Here is a 21,366-nt window from a genome sequence, read left to right as displayed (position 1 = left end):
TGAGTCTGGGTAAAAACATGACTCCTGTCTTTAACTTTAATGTGATTTTACAGTCAGGATTACAGAGAAATGAGATTCATGTAAATCTCTGAATGCATTCAGTATGTTTTTATTCAGAGATTGTTGATGGCAGCTGAATTATAGGAAAAGGGGACAGATGCTTGTATGGAGAGCAGGACCTTGATCTGGCGATGAGGGAGGCTTTTGTTGTTTTGCATCCTGCGAATTCATCACGTAAGTGAAGCAGTACTTTGTCCTGGAAGAGAGGAGGAGGCCGGAAGGGGATTATGGGGTGACAACTATTTGCTCCCCTGTAATATTGGATCCCTCTTGGATAAGGGACAGAAAAAAGGATTTAATTCTGCCTTTCAATTTTGAATAAATTGACATGAGTTGCTTGGATTATGTTCCTATTGTTATTGAGTCAGTAGACCCAGAATGCAAGCAGTGTGTTTGCTCAAATTAGCAAAATGTTCATTTGCACTGCCACGAGGCCTTGTGTGGTTTCTCATTACTTTTTCAAAAGGGTTGAGAATAATGAGGAGTTAAAGTTATCTATACTGAATGACGGAAAGTGGACTTAAGAGGGTTTTACAATGCAGAATATGCTGGAGCTTATCCTGTCTGTAATGGGGTGAACAGGTTGCCAGTCCATCACAGGGCTAACGCAGAGGCACAGACGTGTGCTCACTTTGATACTTGGTCAAAAACACACAGGATATCACCAATAACAACAGCAAACAATGGGAGCTATTTTATGGCTACTTTATAATTTTCAATTAAAAAAAATAAATAATTTCATTTCATTAAATACTCATATACATATACTCAAAAAACAAATCTTCATACGGCTCTTTTCACTTAAAAACAATTAAAAACCCAAATATTGTATATTCACCTCACAAAAGTAGAAATTATTGCAGTGGAAATGATTTTTTTTTTTTTTTTAAATAAATTAATCATAAAAGTTTGCATTTGTCATGGGATTCCTGACTCCCTCTAACGTTTTACAACAGCTTTTTGGTCATGATACCTAAGCTGACGTCATGCTTTCCATACAGTCATGTAAAGATTACATCCATATATCTTGTTAATAATTTCAAACACAACTCTACTTCAGATAGAACTAATCTAATAAAACTAAATTATTGGCGAGTTTGAACAATCTTGGATTTGAAACATGCATGACGGATATCAGCAGGTTAACTGAAAACATCTAGGGGTATTACAGTGGTACCACTGATTTCCCAAATTTGTTTACAAGACCTTGGTTGACATATCTGATTATATATTCTAAACTAAACTTTAAAAACCACACGCACTATGTATATTTAAGTATGTCATGCATGTTTGGAGAGGATTTGTTGCCCATGGCTGAGTAGAAATACATCCAGTCATTTCACCAAGTTATCAATGTACAAAGTGTTGACTGCAAGGTGCTATAAGTGGAGTTGTCTGACCTGTTCCTACAGGGTAGAAAGGTGTCTTTTTTTTTTTCTTTTTTCTTTGTATTTTTCTTTTTGCTGTCATCAGAAAATGGGCTTGAATTTATTGATTACGAGAAAATAACTGGACTGACAGACCATTCAGTGTTTGATCATATGCTTTTAGATGATAAGTGGTGGTGTTGATGCATGGCCGGTGTGAACATCTTAAGGGCAGGTTGTGCACCAAGGTTGGTTGGACCTCTGGATGCACATGAATTGCTGCAGGGGTTACTTGGAATATATTTTCATGAGCTCATAACGCATTGAGTTTTTTAAGCTTATCTTATCAGAATGAAGAAGAATATCATAGTGGCTTAAGAATTAATGTCATAGGATATCGTCTTTTCTAAGAATGCTTGTTGCTGTGAGTTAATCTTATACATTGCCCCTGCTTCCCATTTAGTTAGTCCTGCTCAGTGCATTTAGAGAATTACCTCACCATGCCTCTACGCAGGTTTATTCGCCTGAACTCAATTTTACATAGCAACAGAAACCATTAGGAGGTTCTGTGGTGGGAAAACATTACAGGGTATATGTGTATTGTATTATTTATTTATTATTTTTATAGCTTGGTGCCATTACTGCTGCTAGGTGATTTATAAACATTATGACCTGGTATGCTTTTAGCTTAACATGAATGTATGTCTTGTATCTGCTCAGCTCTTTATGAATGATTTCCAGTATGGCTCTAAATACAATGTCATTTCAGACACAAGTACAGGTATGAACACACTTGACGGACAACTTACTGACACAGATTTACACATGCAGTGGATTTTTTAGTTTTCATTATCTTGTCTATCTTATTTAAATGGGGGGGTGATGATAAAGGGATCAAATGAGGTACCTTTTAGGTTGTTGCCAACCAATGTAGATGCAATGCAGTCACTTAAACTTTAACTACTTGCCAGCAGGTTTTTGTGGCTCACTGCATTAATGTTGCGTTTACTGGGGAAAAAATGAATGAATTGTGAAGTATGCTGCATGGTTATTTGCATATCCACTGGGTCACTAAGATCAAAATTGGTCACTCAAGAGGCATGTGGGGATGCATTTTGATACCAGGTTTAAACATGCATAGTTTGCAGCTTCCTCTTGTGATTGGTTCACCCAGGACACATGATGATAACAGATTTGAACAGCCTCAGAGATGTTGGTGAGGAGAAGATGGGCATAGACGTCTGAAGAGGTGGATTAGCAATACAACAAAGCCTTGGAGCACTACACCTTGATTGACCCATCACCAGAACAGAGCCTCTGACTGTGGAGGGAGAAGGGGAAAAAATAGCAGTGAAAATCCTCCGGGACTAATGACAAGCAGCATTAAGTTGTCTTCAAAAGGAGGGCTTAATTCACTTGAAAGTGCATGGCTGATGACCTTTGACAGTATCCATTCATGAGTGGGAGAAAATAGTTGTTGTTGACCACTTTTGCCATTTCCCAGTTAATGGCTTTGCATAATTACAAACATTGTTGTGAATTATTCAGCAAGCTGCCATTTTTCAACAGATAATTTTACGTTGCCAAATGCAAAAACTAGCACGTTAATATTAGCTTTAAAGTGCCAAGTTCCATATCATGAGGTGTTGTGGAGAAACACTATTGATCTTTTTTGCTGCAGGCATTAAGAATCACAGAGGGTGTGGTTGGAATTGTTGAATATCAACTGTGAGCCTTGTGGTCCTCCTTATTTTCTTTTAATATCTGGTTGGAGGGTCTAAGTGAAGGTGGGGATGTTAAAATCGATAAAAAGATTGTTCCATTTGGCACCACAGAAAGCATTATTTAATGGTGTTTACTCTCTTTACAGATCTGGGGAATTGGAAAACATTTTTGAGAGATGTTTTAAGTTCCCAATTTGAACTCAGCTGGCCTATCGCTGTCTGCCTTATCGAAGCACTGATTAAGTCAGTTTAAAAAAAATAAAAAAATAATTCTAATTAAATCATTTTTCATAAATTTTTTTAAGTGAGCAGCATTTATGTTCAATCAATCAATCAATCAATCAATCAATCAATCAATCAATCTTTATTTATATAGCTTATTTCATACCACAGGCAACTCAATGTGCTCAATGTTGTGGGTCACAACATAAATGTATAAATTGAACTATACAGTGTCAATTTACGACTCTAACTGGCATGGGATTTTCTTTAGTATCTGTCAGTAAGGCTGTCTTTTTTTTTTTTTTTTTTTTTTTTTTTTTTTTTAAAGTGACATCTTGATGTGTAATTTCTTGGGAATCTATCTCATTTCTATGCATATTCAGCTGGTGCCCTTGTGTCCTGTAGGCTCCTATTCTCACACATTTTGCATGCTCTTCCCCACTCCTGAGCATTGTCATCTGCAGAAGATCTAGCCTTGTCAGTTGTTTTTTAACAGTCAGGCAAGCTGACAGCTGCCCACTGTTTACCCATCAGGCTTTTCGCTACATTCAGCTTCATGCTTTGAAGCAAGGTACAACTTTAAGCGTCATCAACATGCATATCCATTTGCAATCCTGTATCCTCCCCTTAGACGAAGGGTGTGAGTGGGTGAGGAGAGAAAAGGAGAGATGGATGCCGGGATGACACAGAGGCACGAGTGTCACATCATCCATCAGTCTGTCACAGGCTGTTGCCCTGCTTCTCCCAGAGATGCTGTCGATCTGTAAACAAGAGAGAAACGACAGGCTTCCTGGGGCACTGTGTGTGCAGACAGTAGGGCAGAGCAAGCCTCTCCTCTATGAATCACACACTGGTGGAGAGCTGATTTGACTGAAGCAGGGTTTGATATACACAGGTGTGGATGACGAAGGCCTCTTAAGAATAGTCCTTGTTAGCAGCCGGCTGTGTTGGGAGCATGAAAACAATCAATGGCCTTGTGACATTTCCTAAGGAGTAACTATTGTTGACTGGATTAATCGGACTAAAGTCTCTTTCTAGTCAGTTGAGGAAAGCAGTTGGATTGTTTTCTTGGACAGAATATATATGGACAGCTTCTGATGATATTTCATTCTTGCCTTATTATCACTGTCACTTTCGAGCACCATTATGCATTTCTGCAAGGACTAAATATTTTAGGAGAGGATTCTTCTTGCATATATTTATCTAAGTTGTAGGTTTTGCTAAATCTCAAGTTTCTGTTAAATAGCTATAATGGCCACATTCAGAACCAGCATATTTGATCAATTCTTGAGCCATTAAGTAATCTGCTGTCAGCTGTGTGTAGGAAGATGGGGGGAGGGACTCACTGAGTTCTAATTATTTTCAACATCACATGATTTATATTGTCACTTTGATTTTGCTCTGAGCCTGTTAGAAAGGAGTCTGTGACAGAGGACACTGCTGGTACAAATAGGGGTCGGTAATGTTTGGTGCCCTGTTGTTTCTGGGGCTCTTGAGACACCTCTGTCCTCCAGAGCCAGGCTGCTGGAGTGGAGCCTGCTGCTTCTCTTTTGGGGTCGGCTGGATGGGGAAGGGCCAGGTCCATGACTGGGCCCAAACTATTCCTGAGCAGGACCAGGTGGGTTGCAGCTGGCGTTCATGCTGTTGATGGTGAAACCGTGGAGCCCCTACAGAACCGACAATCATGTCAATATGAAGACAAAGTGGTATTACAGCCGCTAATAACTTTTTACCTCAGAGCCTTGGAAAGAGATTTAACTCTTTCAGAATATTTTCATAATATTTTTCTCCTAACAACAGGAAATTCTCAACAAAATTGCAGTAATTGCCAAAATGTATTTACTTGAAATGAACCAAAATGGATATGGCAGAAAGTCTGTACTGACTTTATTAGACTTTATCAGTCAAATGAGGCTCCAAGTTAATTTCAGAAATGCTTGAAAAAAATGGCCTCATTAAATGTGATCATCAGCAAATGGAGTGTGCCTATTAATTTGCATATGCTAGAGTTTAAATTCCACCATCACCACCTGCTGATGAAGCTCAGGTGATTTGGTTAAAGCTTAACGTGGATGTAATGATAATTTTCATTTTCAGTTATTCCACAGATTGTTCATATAGTTGATGAAAGGCGCTAGAAGCCTCTTTGATGTTCCACTTTAATTTATTGCCGTATAAAAAGCATTCATGGATCCACCCATTGCTGTATCTTTTGTTCTCAGCATTTATGTCTCTAAAATGGCAAAACAGACTTGTAAATTCTCAGGCATCTTTCTGTTGTATCGCGTTAAAGTTTAATTTTTGTTTATATGTACTTTCATCTCACAATATCACCTCAGTTAAGGAAAACCCTCCATTAAGGGTGCTCTTCTCAGGGTTTTTGAAGTCAAACACTGATTGCTGTGAGCATTTTTTTTTAAGGCTTTGAATTGAAGCTTGAATGATTATAATCTTAAAGACTACAGTTGAATTTATATAATAAACTAAATAAATTCAACCAGCTGGGTTTTTTTTTTTTTTTTTTCCCCTCATATACATCCTGTCTTTTCCAACAAACTAGTTGGGTTTTTGTATTACTGTGTTCTCCTGAATAAAACCCAGGATTCAATTAAAAGCTCTTGTGCTGTTGTACGATTGCACACTTATGCTGATTACAGAGCTTTGGTGTTGTATCCAGGTCTGTTTATACACCAATGACTGGTATCAATGCCATCGGACACCGTTCCCCCTGTGTTTTGTTTAAAAAGAGGCTGAGAATTCTTTCGATTCGTAAACTTTTTTTATATCTTCATTTTTCTATGATGGAAGAGGAAAAGTATTTAGATAGCTGGCAGTTTGCCATCAGATATAGTTTCCCTCCCCCGTGTTTACGGAGGCTCACGTATCAAACTCGGAGATAGTCTGGCAAATTCAGACAGTCCGAGATGTCATTTCCACAGGAATTCAACTGTTTCACAATTTCAAAAGCTTTGATTTTTGATGGTGATTGAAAATTGTATAATTGTTAGAGAAGCAGGGTGACATTTTTTACATTTATTACCGTATTCAAATAAGCTAACAGAATTAAGCAGATGAAGAATTATTTATCTTGTGTATCATGTAACTGAAATAGCAGATTGATTCCTTATATACCATGGAATTTTTTTATGATTTAAAAATAATTTTAGGCCCCTGGATAGTCCTGATTAGGCCCAATAAACTATCACCACATTTGACTCGAATTTGGCAAACCGGAAGTAGCAGACGACAGGTGCGTGATGTCACGAGTGCCAGCTGCTGGAACAACCCCCAAAAATCAACAGCAGTTTGCCAGACCTGGACAGCTTCTTCACTGCAAATTTCGATCCGAATATTGTTGATGACAATGAAGAAGACAATGAAGAGCCTGAAGAAGAAACCGAGGAGGGATTGGGGCTAGAGCCATACAGGTTGGAGCCAGCCATTGCCAGTGACAGTGGGTCGGAGTCCGAGTCCGAGTCCGAGAGCAGTGGGGACGATGATGGTGATCATGGTGATTTTGGTCGTCTTCAGAATGCCGATTGGTGAGCATACACTGTGTTTGGTCTAGGCCACGAGTCACAAAAGCAGCGAGTAATTGTGCAGCTATTTCCACCGCTGTATACACAGCTGGACTGTTTGGCACCAAAGCAGGAGGAACATAAAAAGGTCACCGGTAATAAAACATAACAGTCCATTAGGCTGCAACAAAGAGACAGAATCCCATAACGCCCTCCTCTCCATCTCCGATAGATAACACCACTGTTGCTACATTTGCGGCACTGAAACCTTGTCCAAACACAAGTATACTCCCACTCACTTTCGTGCTTGGAAGTTCCCCATGTGTGCCGCGGGACGCCGGGGCTCTTGATTATCGCTCTGCCGGCTGATTTCAGGGCAACCATCCCGAGGTGTGTCCGCTCTCCGCCAGGTGGATTCCCCCTGAGTGTCCGCACCGCAGGGAGCTGAACACGGCGGGATGCGCTCCGGCTGATTTCAGGGCAACCATCCCGAGGTGTGTCCGCTCTCCGCCAGGTGGATTCCCCCTGAGTGTCCGCACCGCAGGGAGCTGAACACGGCGGGATGCGCTCCGGCTGATTTCAGGGCAACCATCCCGAGGTGTGTCCGCTCTCCGCCAGGTGGATTCCCCCTGAGTGTCCGCACCGCAGGGAGCTGAACACGGCGGGATGCGCTCCGGCTGATTTCAGGGCAACCATCCCGAGGTGTGTCCGCTCTCCGCCAGGTGGATTCCCCCTGAGTGTCCGCACCGCAGGGAGCTGAACACGGCGGGATGCGCTCCGGCTGATTTCAGGGCAACCATCCCGAGGTGTGTCCGCTCTCCGCCAGGTGGATTCCCCCTGAGTGTCCGCACCGCAGGGAGCTGAACACGGCGGGGTGCGCTCCGGCTGATTTCACCAGAGAGGAGGCAGGCGAACAGGGAGACACAGACACAAGTTCCGACCGCAGGTCTCTGCTTCCTCTGTCCCCGGTGGTGTGAGCTGCTGGTGCTGAGGGCAACACACGCACCCACAGCACTTCGTACATCTACTCGCAATAAAAACTGCACTGAACCCAACGTTTTATTGCCTTCACCACTCAACAAGCATACTACAATAGCGGCAGCCAGGAAAAACCATGGCACTTGTGACGTCGCACGGAAGCCCCGCCCCCAGTCTGGAATTCCAGGAAGGATTTCCAAGCAAATTTCATGCGTTTATGAAATGTTTTGGTGTAGGGTCCAATGGTCATTATTGTTCCTCTGTGTATGTATTATCATTATGTATTGGTTGTAGTGTCAGCTTTCTGTAGGCCTTTAAGCTGCGTTTAACTTTTAGCATTTAATAAATGGCTGTGCAAATGATTTTCAGGTCTCTGTGAACTCGCAGTTCTTCTGATGTTTGGACGGTGCGGAGCTGGAGAAGGGAAACGGATCCCGATGAGGAAACTGATGTTGATACAACACCGGTTGTTTGTGGCACCATTCCAGATTTCCTTTTGAGACATTCAAATAAGACACAGTAGAAACATAAGACGAGTCATTAATATCACAGAATATGAAATGAAGGCCTGCCTCTATAGGCCCGGTACCCTTTGCTGACGGAAATAACCTATTTGTAAACAAAGAATTGCACATGGCAAATATGCAGATGATGGGTGAAACGGCTTCAACTTTTAAAGTTATGTGGAAATCTGACATTTGTTTGATTCCCCCAACTGCTTTCATTAAAGTGAATAAAGACAAGTATGACAAATGATCACAATTACCTTCCATATTCAAATAGGTACAATTATACAGTTATGTAGTGACAGGCCTAGTGATGTACGTATTTAAAAAATTGAATAGGTAAGCACAAATTCCATCTCTTAAAGTGCATACTAGTTCATACATTCATATTCAGTTTATGATTATATTTTTTTAGTGGTTTAATATAGAACAAAAAAAAAGGATTCTCCATCTATATTACCTCTTCCTTTGCAGGGTTATTGGAAGGGCTAAAGTCTATCACAGCTGATAAACTGCAATGGCTTGCCAGCCTATCACAGAGATCTGCATAGACACAGATTATCTCACACTCATTTTCACACCTGTGGAGATTGCACAGGCTTTGGTTAACCTAACCTGCAGGTGTTTGGACTGTAGAAGAGAAGCAGACACGACAAGCAAGTAGACAATTTCACCACTCTCTATTGTAAAGGTCTGTAATCTGTAGTTCCCAGCTAATGAAAAATAGACTGCAATAATTATGGTATTGTATGCACTAAAGAGTACTTGCAGCCCTCCTGAGCAGCACCTTGGATATCATGGGGACTGGTTTAATGTTTTCTTGGGAAAGCATATGATAGTGCTCTATTTATTTTGCAGCCTGTCAGTTTCTGTCTGACCTGTGGTTGCTGCCGGTCACTGCTTGTATTCATTGCATGCAGCTGATGGAGAACCTCCTCTCTTACCCGAGGCACCTTTTCCTATTCATGAATCTCGTATCAAGTGTTTGCTTTGGAAGCATGTCATTGTATGGATTTGTATAGATTTACAGTTTTATTAAGAATTAACTGAGTGATAGTTTGTCAGCTGCAAGAGTTCTAAGTTGCATGATATAGATCCCCAGCAACGTTGAAGACTTTGAGAGCATTTCAAACAATCAAGATAATGTAACCTGTTGTTACTTATAGGTTTAAATGATCTGTAATCCCTTGGTATTGAGGTCAACATGACTTAAGATCCAATTACTTGAATGAAAAATTGTCCATGCAGGTGTTGTTTTTCTGATGACATGCTCATTGTTGCCTCTGGGGAAATCAGCCTGCCCTCATGGATAAGATCTTGTAAAGTGATGTGTGTGTGTTTTTGTATTCACATGCAAGGGCAGGTCATGAATTACTATGTACTGGCAAAGAAACGCATGCACCTAAGTTCCAAGGGGAGTTTTTTTTTTTTTTTCAGATGCCCTCAACGGTGATGTGCACTCACAGGGGATACATGGAAAGGGCATGTTGATAGGTGACAAAAGGGTCATCTTAGGTTACATAGCTTTGCCCACCATACTTGGCGTCTCCCCATTACCCAGCCAATCACAGCCAAGGACTCAGTGATGTAGTGCCCATCTTACTGGAGGGATTCCTTGGAGCTGCTGCGTGACGGTGCTGGCTTAAACAGCTCAGTCTCTTCTGTCTCTCTCACACCTCCTCCGTGTTTTTTCTTTTTTTTCCCTCCAAGCCTTGCATGAGGTGCATCCGCTGTGTGCGTGTGTGTGTGTGTGTTTGAACAGAAGATAATCTAGCGCCATCCACACTGCTCCCACAAGAGTGGCTATATAGACAGCAGACAGAGTCATCACCCAGCCCTCTTTCTCTTCCCAGAGCTAGGCTCCACCTCTCACTTTCCCTCCCAGCTCTCTCTCCATCTTTCTCTTTCTCTCCAACCCACACACCTAACACACTCTCTCTTTCCAAGACTCCTTACTCCATATAAGCAAGCCTTCTCATCAGGGCAAGCCGATTTGGAGCTGAAAGTGTGTTGCTGTTGCCAGGTAAGAGCACGTTTTCTTTTTGGGCTACTCTAGAAGTTACAAAGCAACAAGAGTGTCTCTTGTATGTGTCTAACTGAGTGATGTGGGAGTGTCATTTGTTTGTCTAGGTGACTTAATCAGGTTGGGTTGCTGTTATGAGGGGGACACATAGGAAGTACTCTTTGCTCCAACTCCCAGCCCTTCCTCAAAACACCATTTTTGGCGCTTGTTTTTGCCGCGCCTTTCATTGCCATGTGCACTGAAAGGTTTTTTGGTGTGCTTGGAATCTGCTGTAGGTACAGGGTGGAGCGCAGCTGGCGATAGCAAGACTGCTACATATAGAACGTGTCTCTCGTTGCGAGGGGAGACCACAATGTGTGGGCAGATGAAAGGAGGAGGGGAGGGAAATTGAGACAGAAGACGAGCAGCTGCTTTCATCCTATAGAAGCTAATCCCCCTGTTTGTTCACCTCGCTCCATCAGATAAAATTGGTAGGGTGTTGATCTGATGTGATGTCTTATTTATTTTTTTCCCCTTCTTCATCTTTCAGTTGTGATGGATTTATCTTGGCCAGCTATTGATTCGCGAATGAGCTGTAACATTATTTCAAGAGGCAGCGAGACCTTTTATTGCATGAATTTGTGTCTGCTGTATCTGTTGCTCATAATTATACAAACTCTTTAGCGACAATTATTCATTTCTGTAAGATGTTGTTTTAAAAAAAAAAAAAAATTAAGTTATTTGTTTGCACAAGTCTATATAAGGAGCCCATCAAATAAAACAATGACTTTGACTCCTTAGATTAACAAATATTTTTGCTATTGTGATTGGTGGGAACCCCCTTGCTGTAAGGGAGGCTTATCACCTCCCACAGGTTTACTGATAGAGTGACGATTGGCTCCTGCCCAGTGCACATGGAATGGGTGGCTCCAGACTCTGCAAACACGTCAAGCAAATCCATGGTGATTGTTGCTCATGTTCACTGACAAATCGTTAAAAAAAAGATGGCTTATCTCCTCCTGCTCCCAGATTACCCAATATCTCAGGAGGCAGCATAAGCCAATGCAGTGGGAGAGGGAAAAAGGCAGGAAAGATGGGGGGTCGGGTTGCTAATGTGTTGCTGTATAGCCTGCTGGTTGGAATACACTAGCCAGGAGGCTCCCGTGTGTCAGACTGTTTCCAGGTGACGGACAGAGTAAGAGCTTTGTGCTTCCCACACCCAAATCTAAATGACTCCTTAACTCATTTCCCATGGTAGAGCTTATGTTTACATACTCTCTGGGAGCCTCTGCAGATGCTCCATTTCATAAGCACTAACTGAATCCTGTAGGCTGTGTCTGTGCTGATGGATGCTGTAAGGGCTGTTGGCTGGAAATAATTCTTTAAAACACTTTTTTCATCTATCTTTTTCAATGAATCCTGACTGGGGTGAATACTGTGATATGAGTTTGGGTCACAATCAAGCTCATAATCTTTCACTGGCTGAGAAAGGTCAACACATCCTCCGATCACATTTACACCAACACAGTGGATGCAGATGTTGACTTCCACATGTCTCAAGTGGCCATTCAGCTGTCGCCTGAAGTGTTATTTTTCATTCTTGTTAAAGAGCTATTGATGAGAAATACAGATCCTAGGTCTCAAGCCAGATGTCTGAGCAGCTGCAACCTTTTGTCTTAGACAAGTTATTGTAAGTGAACTTTTCAAAAAAAGCCCACGGCCATCATGGTAAAAGGGCATCTGCCAAGTTTTCTTTGCATTTTACTGAAGACTCTCACTTAGGATGAAGCTATCAGAAGATTGAGAGATGCAAAGGAAAATAAATACAATTAAGACCGAAATGGGTGTTTGTTTCTTAAGGGGAGCAATTTAAAACTAAGGATATAAATAGGATCTCTCTTCTCGTGTGACCTTGTGAGGCCATATGGTTGTGGGTGCTTGTGAGAATGGATGTGCACAGATCGGTAACACTGTCACTACCAGAAGTGAGTCGCACTGGTTGATGCTTCATGACTCGTAGTCCATCTCCTTCTGTTAGGATTGTTCTCCAAGAGCAAGTCCATCCCTGTAATATCAGATATATTGTCTCAACATAAGTCTTATCACTAATACTGTAGACAGAATGAATAGGACTGTGCTAACAGATTACACTGGAATCACTTTTATACTGCTATGTTGCTTTCTGAAGCAACTGTGCCTTTTATGATTATTATTGATTTATAATTACAATCCAGTTCTGTTACAATTTCTGTGTAATGGCTATAGTCATTTGAATGTATTGACATAAAACTTAAAAGATATTTTAGTCTAAATTGAAGTATTAAGCTAATATAGTGTGTAGACCATCTGACCTTGGAATGAGAATAAACAAAACAGTCTTCAGGCAACCATCAGTGACATGAAGGGTAAAGACCAGCTCAACAAACTTGCAGCGTTTCCTTTTTTTAAATAATTTTTTTGGGCTTTTAATGGCTTTAATGGATAGGAAAGTTCAGAGAGACAGGAAGCAGGGGGCAGAGAGAGGGGGAACGACATGCAGCTAGGGGTGGGCGATATGGGCAAAAAAAAATATCTCGATATTTTTTAGGATTTTCACGATAAAGATATTTTGACGATATTTAAAAAAAATAAATAAAACTTGCTTTAAGATCACAATAAAATGAACACAAGCATGCAAGTCTAAGCACACACGGCCGGTAGGCTACAGTGAAACTGCGAATGGCTCATTAAATCAATTGTGGTTCCTTTGATCGCTCTACCGTTACTTGGATAACTGTGGCAATTCTAGAGCTAATACATGCAAAACGAGCGCTGACCTTCGGGGATGCGTGCATTTATCAGACCCAAAACCCATGCGGGGTGCCTCTCGGGGTGCCCCGGCCGCTTTGGTGACTGATAACCTCGAGCCGTTTCTCAGGCTACTTCTCCCTCCGGAGAGGGAGCCTGAGAAACGGCTACCACATCCAAGGAAGGCAGCAGGCGCGCAAATTACCCACTCGGGGAGGTAGTGACGAAAAATAACAATACAGGACACTTTAAATCCTTTAACGAGGATCAATTGAAGGGCAAGTCTGGTGCCAGCAGCCGCGGTAATTCCAGCTCCAATAGCGTATCTTAAAGTTGCTGCAGTTAAAAAGCTCGTTGTTGGATCTCGGGATCGAGCTGACGGTCCGCCGCGAGGCGAGCTGCTGTCTGTCCCAGCCCCGGCCTCTCGCTGTCCCAGCCCTGGCCTCTCGCTGTCCCAGCCCCTGCCCCCCTCGATGCTCTTAGCTGAGTGTCCCGCGGGGTCCGAAGCGTTTACTTTGAAAAAAATAGAGCGTTAAAAGCAGGGCGTGGTAAGGGCAGAGGACCACTGGCGCCGCACTTTATTGATTTTTGGCGATTGACAAAAAAAAAAAAAAAAAAAAAAAAAAATTTTGCCTATATCTCGATATTGCAAAATTACTCATCGTCAAAACAACATTCACGATAATTTCGCAAATGATACATATCGCCCACCCCTACATGCAGCACAGGGCGTCCGATGCAGTACTCGAACCGGGGCCAGCTGCAGCGAGGACTATAGCCTCTTGTACATGGGGCGCCTGCTCAACCCACTACGCCACGGACCACCCCAAACTTGCAGTGTTTCTATTTCTCCAAACGATCATCGCTGCAAACGTCTTTTTTTTAATAACATTCGTTTTCTCCGTGATGTTCAAGTATTGAATACGACTATTGCCATTTTCATTACCAGGCAAGATCATTTTCAGTAAAGTTGTTTTGCAACGACTTGATCTCATGAACACTTATTACTTCGACAACATACTTCAGGGAAAATCTAGCTTTGTTTTTTTTGTCTTTAGCTACTAGCATTATACTGTACATTTAGAAAGCCAATAAAGTCTGAATTCAGTTAACCTCATGGAGATGTATCCAAAAAATACATTTCAAGGAGGTAAAATGATGAATTTCCTCTTCAGGTTGACTTTAACATCAGCTGTCTGGACTCTCCTCTATAGGAAAGACGAGGCAAAACTCATGCACACTATGTGGCAACAAAGGTCTTGTCATAGTTGTTATTTATTGGCAGAGTAAGAGCTTTGAGCTATTTATTGGCTAACCAGTATCAGCATTGTCTTAAAGGCTTGACACTGATTGGGCAATTAGCTTGATCCAAGTCCTCATGTTTGACAGGGTATGTAGAACTCAGGGCTGCTTGACCTCTGTAGACCCACCAAGATAAGACTCAGATTACATGATCCATCCACGCAAGCTCCCACAAATACACGCGCGCTCATACACAATCTATTGACTTAAGCTAAACTGAAACTGAATGTGTAGAAACTTCAAATACTCATATTTCTGGGTCATTAGCTGTGATGACCACTTTAGTTCTCGTTGACTTCCTCAAGCTTCTGTTTGACAGTGCACATCAAATAGTGTAAAGCTGCTTAATTTAACGGGATGAATTGGCCTCCCCTCACAAAAGAACCAAGGTTGTGAGGGTGTTCTCATTTGTGCATACAAATGGAAGCATTGTTCTATTTGTGAGAAAAGCCCAATCTTCCAGCTGCCTATGACTGCATTTGAATTTATCAGCTGCAGCAAACCAATTGTCACTGCACGACAGGAAGTCAAAAGATCAACGGCATAGCCTGAATGTCTAATGAAGCCTATGAAAAAGCAAGTCTGTATTAGATATGGCTGAATCAGTTTGCAGATTCAGCAGCAGCATATGCTTAATTAAATATATCAAGTAAGTGGCCTCTGAGTACCTAAAGTGAATTTATGTTAAAATGACTTAATTCAGGTTTGTCTTGTCAAGGAATTGCTTGATTTGAAAAAAATATCATCATGTCCCATAAAGTCATAATCGTCCTTACAAAGTGGATTTTAGAAGGCTGTATTTCTTTGACTGTCAGATGTTTTGACAGACATTATCTAGGTGTGTATTTATGGCAATGGTGGTGATGGGGAGGTGTTTTATTGCAATAGGTAAGAATGAGAAAATGATTTTATAGTAAGACTTGCTGCCAATGTGAGCACTGTAATTTTAAAATCTCCTTTAGGAGGAAATTGCTTTTGGCCTCCTACAACTTTTTAATATCCTGATTCATACTTGGCCCTGGTGAAACGCATCATCTATCCACCATAAAATTTCTCCTGCCACTGCCTGAAGGTTCTCTGTGAGGGAGTTATTGGAGATAAAGACCATCAGGGTGTGTGGGACTGCTAAGGGACAATAGCTTGCCCTCTGTACTCCGTATAAGTCCTCAGGAGCCTCCAGTCCGGCCTGTGCACAGTGCCTTGCCCAATGAGAGAGCGGTTTAATTATTGCTGAAGGGCACACTGTACTTAAAAAAAAAAAAAAAGCACATTTTCAGTTTCTCTTGATAAAAGCCCTCCTTTCTTTCAAGCTTAACTGAAATGCTCATTCACAGCAGTCCCTCATAATTTGTCTTGCATTGTTTTTTTTGTCTGAAATGATTAGATTAGGGGTGTTCTCAGAAGCTGATTTGGCCACTCTGTATTAAGAGTATACCTGCCAGCATAGAGATGAGCCTAAAATTGAAATGACTATAGGCTACTCTTCAGACTCTCATTCATTAGTTTAAAGGTAAAATGGAAGAAATTTGTGTTTTTGGGACTGAGGTGTAATTAAGTCATCTGGATGGAGTAACATAAAGGTGAATGCACTATCCAAGCAAAAGGATCCATCAATAATACAGTCAGCAACAGAAAGTGAGTGTTGCCCAAGGCAGGAAAGGGTAATTGTGTTTTTACAGCTCGCAATTCTCCAGCCACTGTCAGTGTTCCCAGCTCGGCAAGGAGAAGCAGATCAAACTATATCCAAGTAAGTTGCCTATTGGCTCTGCTTCAGTTAACTTGCTGCTTTCAGGCACCCTTGGAGAGCGTGCTAGTCATAAAACAACACAACACCTGTGTGTGTGTGTGTGTGTGTGTGTGTGTGTGTGTGTGTATAAAATACAGCAGCGTGTGGGGATAGAGCAAGCAGGCAGTTAAAATCAGTGTCACTCTGCACCACCCTCTCCATGACATAAATGACCTTGGTGGATTTAAATTGTCAAAATGATTTCAACACGAGTTTAGCAGCATGAAAAGTTGTCATAGATATTCAAATTACAGCCCTCCTCCTTTTCTTTCCCCTGATAACTGAGCACATGTTTGACTGAAGAGAGCGTCCTACTCAAGTCACTTTGCTGTATTGTTTTGCTACCAATCAAGGTCATTGCATGCTCATTAAATTCACTGTGGATGAATTATTGGCATAGATGCACAGGCACATAATCAGCATTACAGCCTTAATATTGTCAAGTGACCCTACTGTGAAGATGATTTCATTTTTCTCTCTAACGCAGCAAGGCCAGAGATGTCCAGTGATTCCCTAGTAGAGAGGACCCATCCGTTCACACGCTGTGCTTCAACACTGAGGGGGAACACCGAGTAATGAGGAATAGGCGTCCCTCCTGTTCACCACACCTTTTTTTTTTTTTTTTCATCTCTGGCCCTGGCAATTCTCCATTACTGTTAGTTGAGTGGAATGTGTGCCCTCCACTGTGGACTGCTGAGACTTGCCTGTGATGCAAACATCCTTGTTGGTCGCCATGGCAACCACGTCTCCTGCCTGCTGTAGGTTGTCATGCCAGCCGCCTCCCCCATGCCTCTTCCTCACCCATTAGCAGTGTACTGTAGCTGACATGTGCAAATGGTGTATGTCGTTCTCGTGGTCCACCTTGCTGTAAGCATATGCTGCTCCTTCATGATTTTGTTCCCTTTTTAACACAAATGACACCCTCAACTACAGGAATGCTTTCTACTGCCAACCAGCACATTCAGAGCTGATCTGTGGAATAATGGCAGAAACCCAGCTCAATGGCTTGAGAGATAAAACAGCAAGTGGCATCAGTTTCCAGGTCTTTTGTTTACCTTATCATCTACTAACCCCTTCATCTTTTTAAAACGGAGTAGTCTAAGAGGATGTTTCAGACGACCATGAAGGATAATGCAAACATGGAGGTCCATTTACTTCATTCTCACAGCCAAGCTTCTTGAGGGGCAAACATGTCCACCCAGTCAGGCGAAAAAACACTCATTAGCACAGCACCATGGGGCCAGTCCTGCCCACTTGGGGATAATAAGTAGGCATCTGCTTAAATTTGATAGAATGCTCTTGTAACGTCGAATCTGGGGTTTGTGATAGTGGCAGAAAGTATTGTGCTCTCTTAAGCCATTTGACTCCTGCTCCTTGCTGCTTAAGCTGAAGCTGTTGAAACAACCTCGCTTCATTATTCGCACCAGAGGGTTTAATGGAATCTTTACAGTCCTTAGGGTAAACTTAACCATATTTAGAGAGGATGATTATCCTTATTTATGGTTCTTGAGCTGAGAGTGTTATGTTAATGAGTAACTTTTTCCCCCTCTGTTTGGATAGGATGGGTTACGGGCCTGAGGAGCTATTTTGCTACTAGTAAAAAATTCAGGGATTACATTTGCTGTTTCTTATCTCCTAAATTAACTCATTACCTTGACATCCTGCTTTCCCTCCTTGGGAACAGATTGGCCTTGAATTTATAATGAAACATAGCTGTCCCCTCATGTCCCATGTGCACAGTGAGAGATTCAGCGCAAATCTTTAACTCTCAGCCCTGTTCTTGCCATTGATTTTGACTCCACGGTCAGATGAATAACCTTGAGGAGTGTGGCAAAAAAAGAAAAGGAAGATGGGAGCAAGGGCAAAAATAGAATGCCTCCCTTGCCTATCTATGCCTCCTCAGATGAGATTCTGTCAAACTGGCAGTTTGATTTTTTGTTGGTTAGCATTGTGGCAAACTCTTCAAATCTTTCCTGAGAAGTAAGACAGCTGATACACAATTGAAGCATTGAATAGGTCAAGGTTGATATAGAAAAGACTGAATTTATTCTGTCTGTTGGACACCTTTCTCTAGCAGAAAGAGCCTGAAGGTCAATCTGAGAAATATTGCTGCGACCTTCTATCTTCTGTAGTATCTCAAAATGGCCTTAGAAATACAATGTAGAGAACGGCTCCCACAAAGTCAGCCATGCTTTTTAAATTGGGTTCCATCAGATCAGCAAGGCAACATATTTCAGTACTGTCAATCACATCCTTTCCTTGAAGCTTACTCTAATTGCATATGCAAATTGCCTAAGATTGAGTTTGCAGCACTGTAGGGTTTGGTGATTGCGAGCTGCAATAATGATGGATTTCCTCACAATAATTTCTTAAACGTTGTTAATGAAGAGGCAGCCACTTACAAAATGTGGATTACGCATGCATTGTGCATTACAGAACAAACTATACAAGGCTGCTGCCATGAACAACAAGCATTCAGAGTAAATCAGTGAGGGTGTTTTTCTCAGGAACGAGGCACAGGTTTGTTCTTAGTTTGTCTAAATGCTGCTAGATATTGAAGAATGAAATGAAAACATCCAGCATGATTGCTTCTCAGGGAAACTGGTACATGCTCTATGAAAATTACTTGTGTGTTCTGGATGTACTTCTTGGTGCTTTTGACAATAGGAATGACATTTAATTAGGATTAAATTATTTTAGGATAGAAATCTCTGAATTATTTCTTTATTCATTAAATCAGCTCTCTATCCAGTTAATGTTTAACAGCTGGCTGCTAAGGTTTTCTCAGGCTATTTTGCATTTTAACCATAGTTTTTACACAACAGTATTAGATGTCAATTCTTTTGGTTTATTTACATAATGCCCCTGGTACATATGAAAGAAAGTATGACAAATTATGATATAAAATAAGACAAGAATGCTTCCCAGGTTAGTTTGAAATGAGTGCTTTCGTGTTAAAGATGAAAAAGAGACGAGGATTACCAGGCGATAGAAAAAATAACAGGAAGAAGAAGAAGAAAAATAACTTTTATTTATATAGCACCTTTCATAGATAAAAATCACAAAGTGCTTTACACAGTAAAACAAAATTACAAAGAGAAAACAAGTTCATATATAGATACAAAAAGTGACATCGAGCCAATCAACTAAAAGCCTGTCTAAAGAAGAATGTCTTCAGCTGCTTCTTAAAAGAATCCACAGACTCCGCCTCACGAAGGGACACAGGCAGCTTGTTCCATAATTTAGGAGCAAAAGCCTGGAAAGACAAGTCTCCTCTGGTTTTAAAGGAAGTCCTTGGGACCATGAGGAGGTTCTGGCCTGAGGACCGAAGGGAGCGGCCGGAGCTGTAGGAACACAGCAGATCAGAGACATAACTGGGGGTCTGCCCGTGCAGGGCTCTAAAAGTCAGCACTAAAATGTTAAAATCTATACGATATTTGATTGGGAGCCAGTGCAAGGAAGATAAAATTGGCATAATGAGTCCATCTGCTTGATCCTGTTAAAAGTTAAAAGATTTTTACAAATTTGTTTAAACGGTTGAAACGTTTTGACTGCTCAAAATGGACTTATGGAGTATCTTATATATCACTCACAGCACAGCATACTTTGATGTCATATCCAGATTAACACTAGTGCGGAGTGGAATCTTTCTTCTGCGAGGACAGGGTGTGAAGAGTCTTTGGACAAATGCTGAAATAACTTGTCTTCTGAATACTTTTCTGTTTGTGTACAGCTGGAAGAAACTTCCTGTTAAAAGCCAAGTTCAGCCCAAGAGCTTGTTTTTTTTTTTTTTTTTAATTAAAAGTTGGCAGATGTGGGCTTTTCCAATGGCCGCAACTTTCTGTTTAGAGAGGAGGCTCACCAGCGGCTGCTATTGCAAACCAATATCACGTGTTGTTTTCAATATAGCGTTTCATAAAATTAAGGCAAAAACTGTCGAGCTGGAAATAATCAGTTTGCTTATGTAGTTTTTTTCTGCATTGTCAACTGAATAAATTCAGAGGTAAACATTGTCCTGAAGCTGGCACATTGAGGAGAATGCTTGCAATACAGATATTTTGGCACTCATTTTTCTGTTTACCAGGAAATAATTGGGCAATTACAGTTATCTAAAATTACTCAGTTAATTGGCTGATCATGCTATCTGCTGGTAATGAGTCGTTCACAAGAAACCCACGCTTCTGATTTGGTGATGTTTGGACTGTCTGAACTTAAGATAAGATTAGAGGAACACATTTGATTCGTCTTTAGTCTACACAAAGCCCAATAAACTCAGCAAGATCCCTTACTTTTAAAAGAGCTGACAATGTGTGAGCACTGAAATGGCAACACAACGTGAACTACAGAAGCTAATGCCTCTGCAGGAGACCACAACAAGAATTATCCTGTGACTTTATGCAATCAGATGTATTCAGTTGGTAAGACTATTCACAGTTCATTGTAAAAATTAATTTATTCCACATTTCTCAATTTAAGTGGTTGAAACTTCAATTATGTCTACTGGGAGGGTACGTTGGCTTTTAACTGTGTCTTTTCAGTAGTGTGTGCTCAACCATGTCACTCAGAATGGTTTTCTATTTTCTTGACAACAACCAATTATTTCCCGACCCGAAACTTTCATACAATAGCTTCCTGGTATTTCTCTCTGTGCCACAACACACCATGGCTCATCAGAAAAGAAGGTGAATCGACTCGGTGGCAGCCAGAAGGGCATTCTCAAGAGAATGAGCATCACACTAGCACATAAAAACATCCTTGCTAAGTTTAGCCCTGCAGCACCTTTGAACCTGCCCACAAATTATGAGAAGCTTCAATCAATACCTACAGAGGCCATCTTTCCACTCTGGCAGACTAACCACACCGAGAGCCCCTGTGGGGCCCGAGCACCATGCAAGCACAGCCATGTTTTCAAGCACTGGCTTTGGATCTCATGTTACTACTAGTGCTTGATCAATAGAAAACCTAGTTTTATTAAATCAAAAAACAACGGTAAACTGGAGCAGCTGTGGCCATTGTGATCAACTAGAACTGTTGGCAGTGCAGATTTGGAAGGAGTGAGTGCAATGGACCGTCACAGCCACTAGGTATTGCTGCATCCTGAAATCTGGCTGCCC

General features: G+C 41.4%; 1 protein-coding gene across 4 annotated transcripts in view; it reads left to right on the top strand.

The window, feature by feature from the left end:
* Window positions 1-10,185: 10,185 nt before the first annotated feature.
* syt1a (synaptotagmin Ia) overlaps window positions 10,186-21,366 on the top strand; it is a 173,203-nt gene continuing 162,022 nt past the window's right edge. For 2 of the 4 annotated variants that reach the window (XM_075471530.1, XM_075471532.1), the window contains exon 1: window positions 10,188-10,398. The gene's annotated coding sequence lies outside the window, so the exon portion shown is untranslated. Of the gene's footprint in view, window positions 10,399-21,366 lie in introns of all 4 variants that reach the window. The other 2 variants (XM_075471534.1, XM_075471533.1) reach the window with 2 other exon arrangements.

This window comes from Odontesthes bonariensis, chromosome 8 (assembly GCF_027942865.1).
Source record: "Odontesthes bonariensis isolate fOdoBon6 chromosome 8, fOdoBon6.hap1, whole genome shotgun sequence".
NCBI lineage: Eukaryota > Metazoa > Chordata > Actinopteri > Atheriniformes > Atherinopsidae > Odontesthes > Odontesthes bonariensis.
This window is presented reverse-complemented; position numbering and strand designations above follow the sequence as displayed.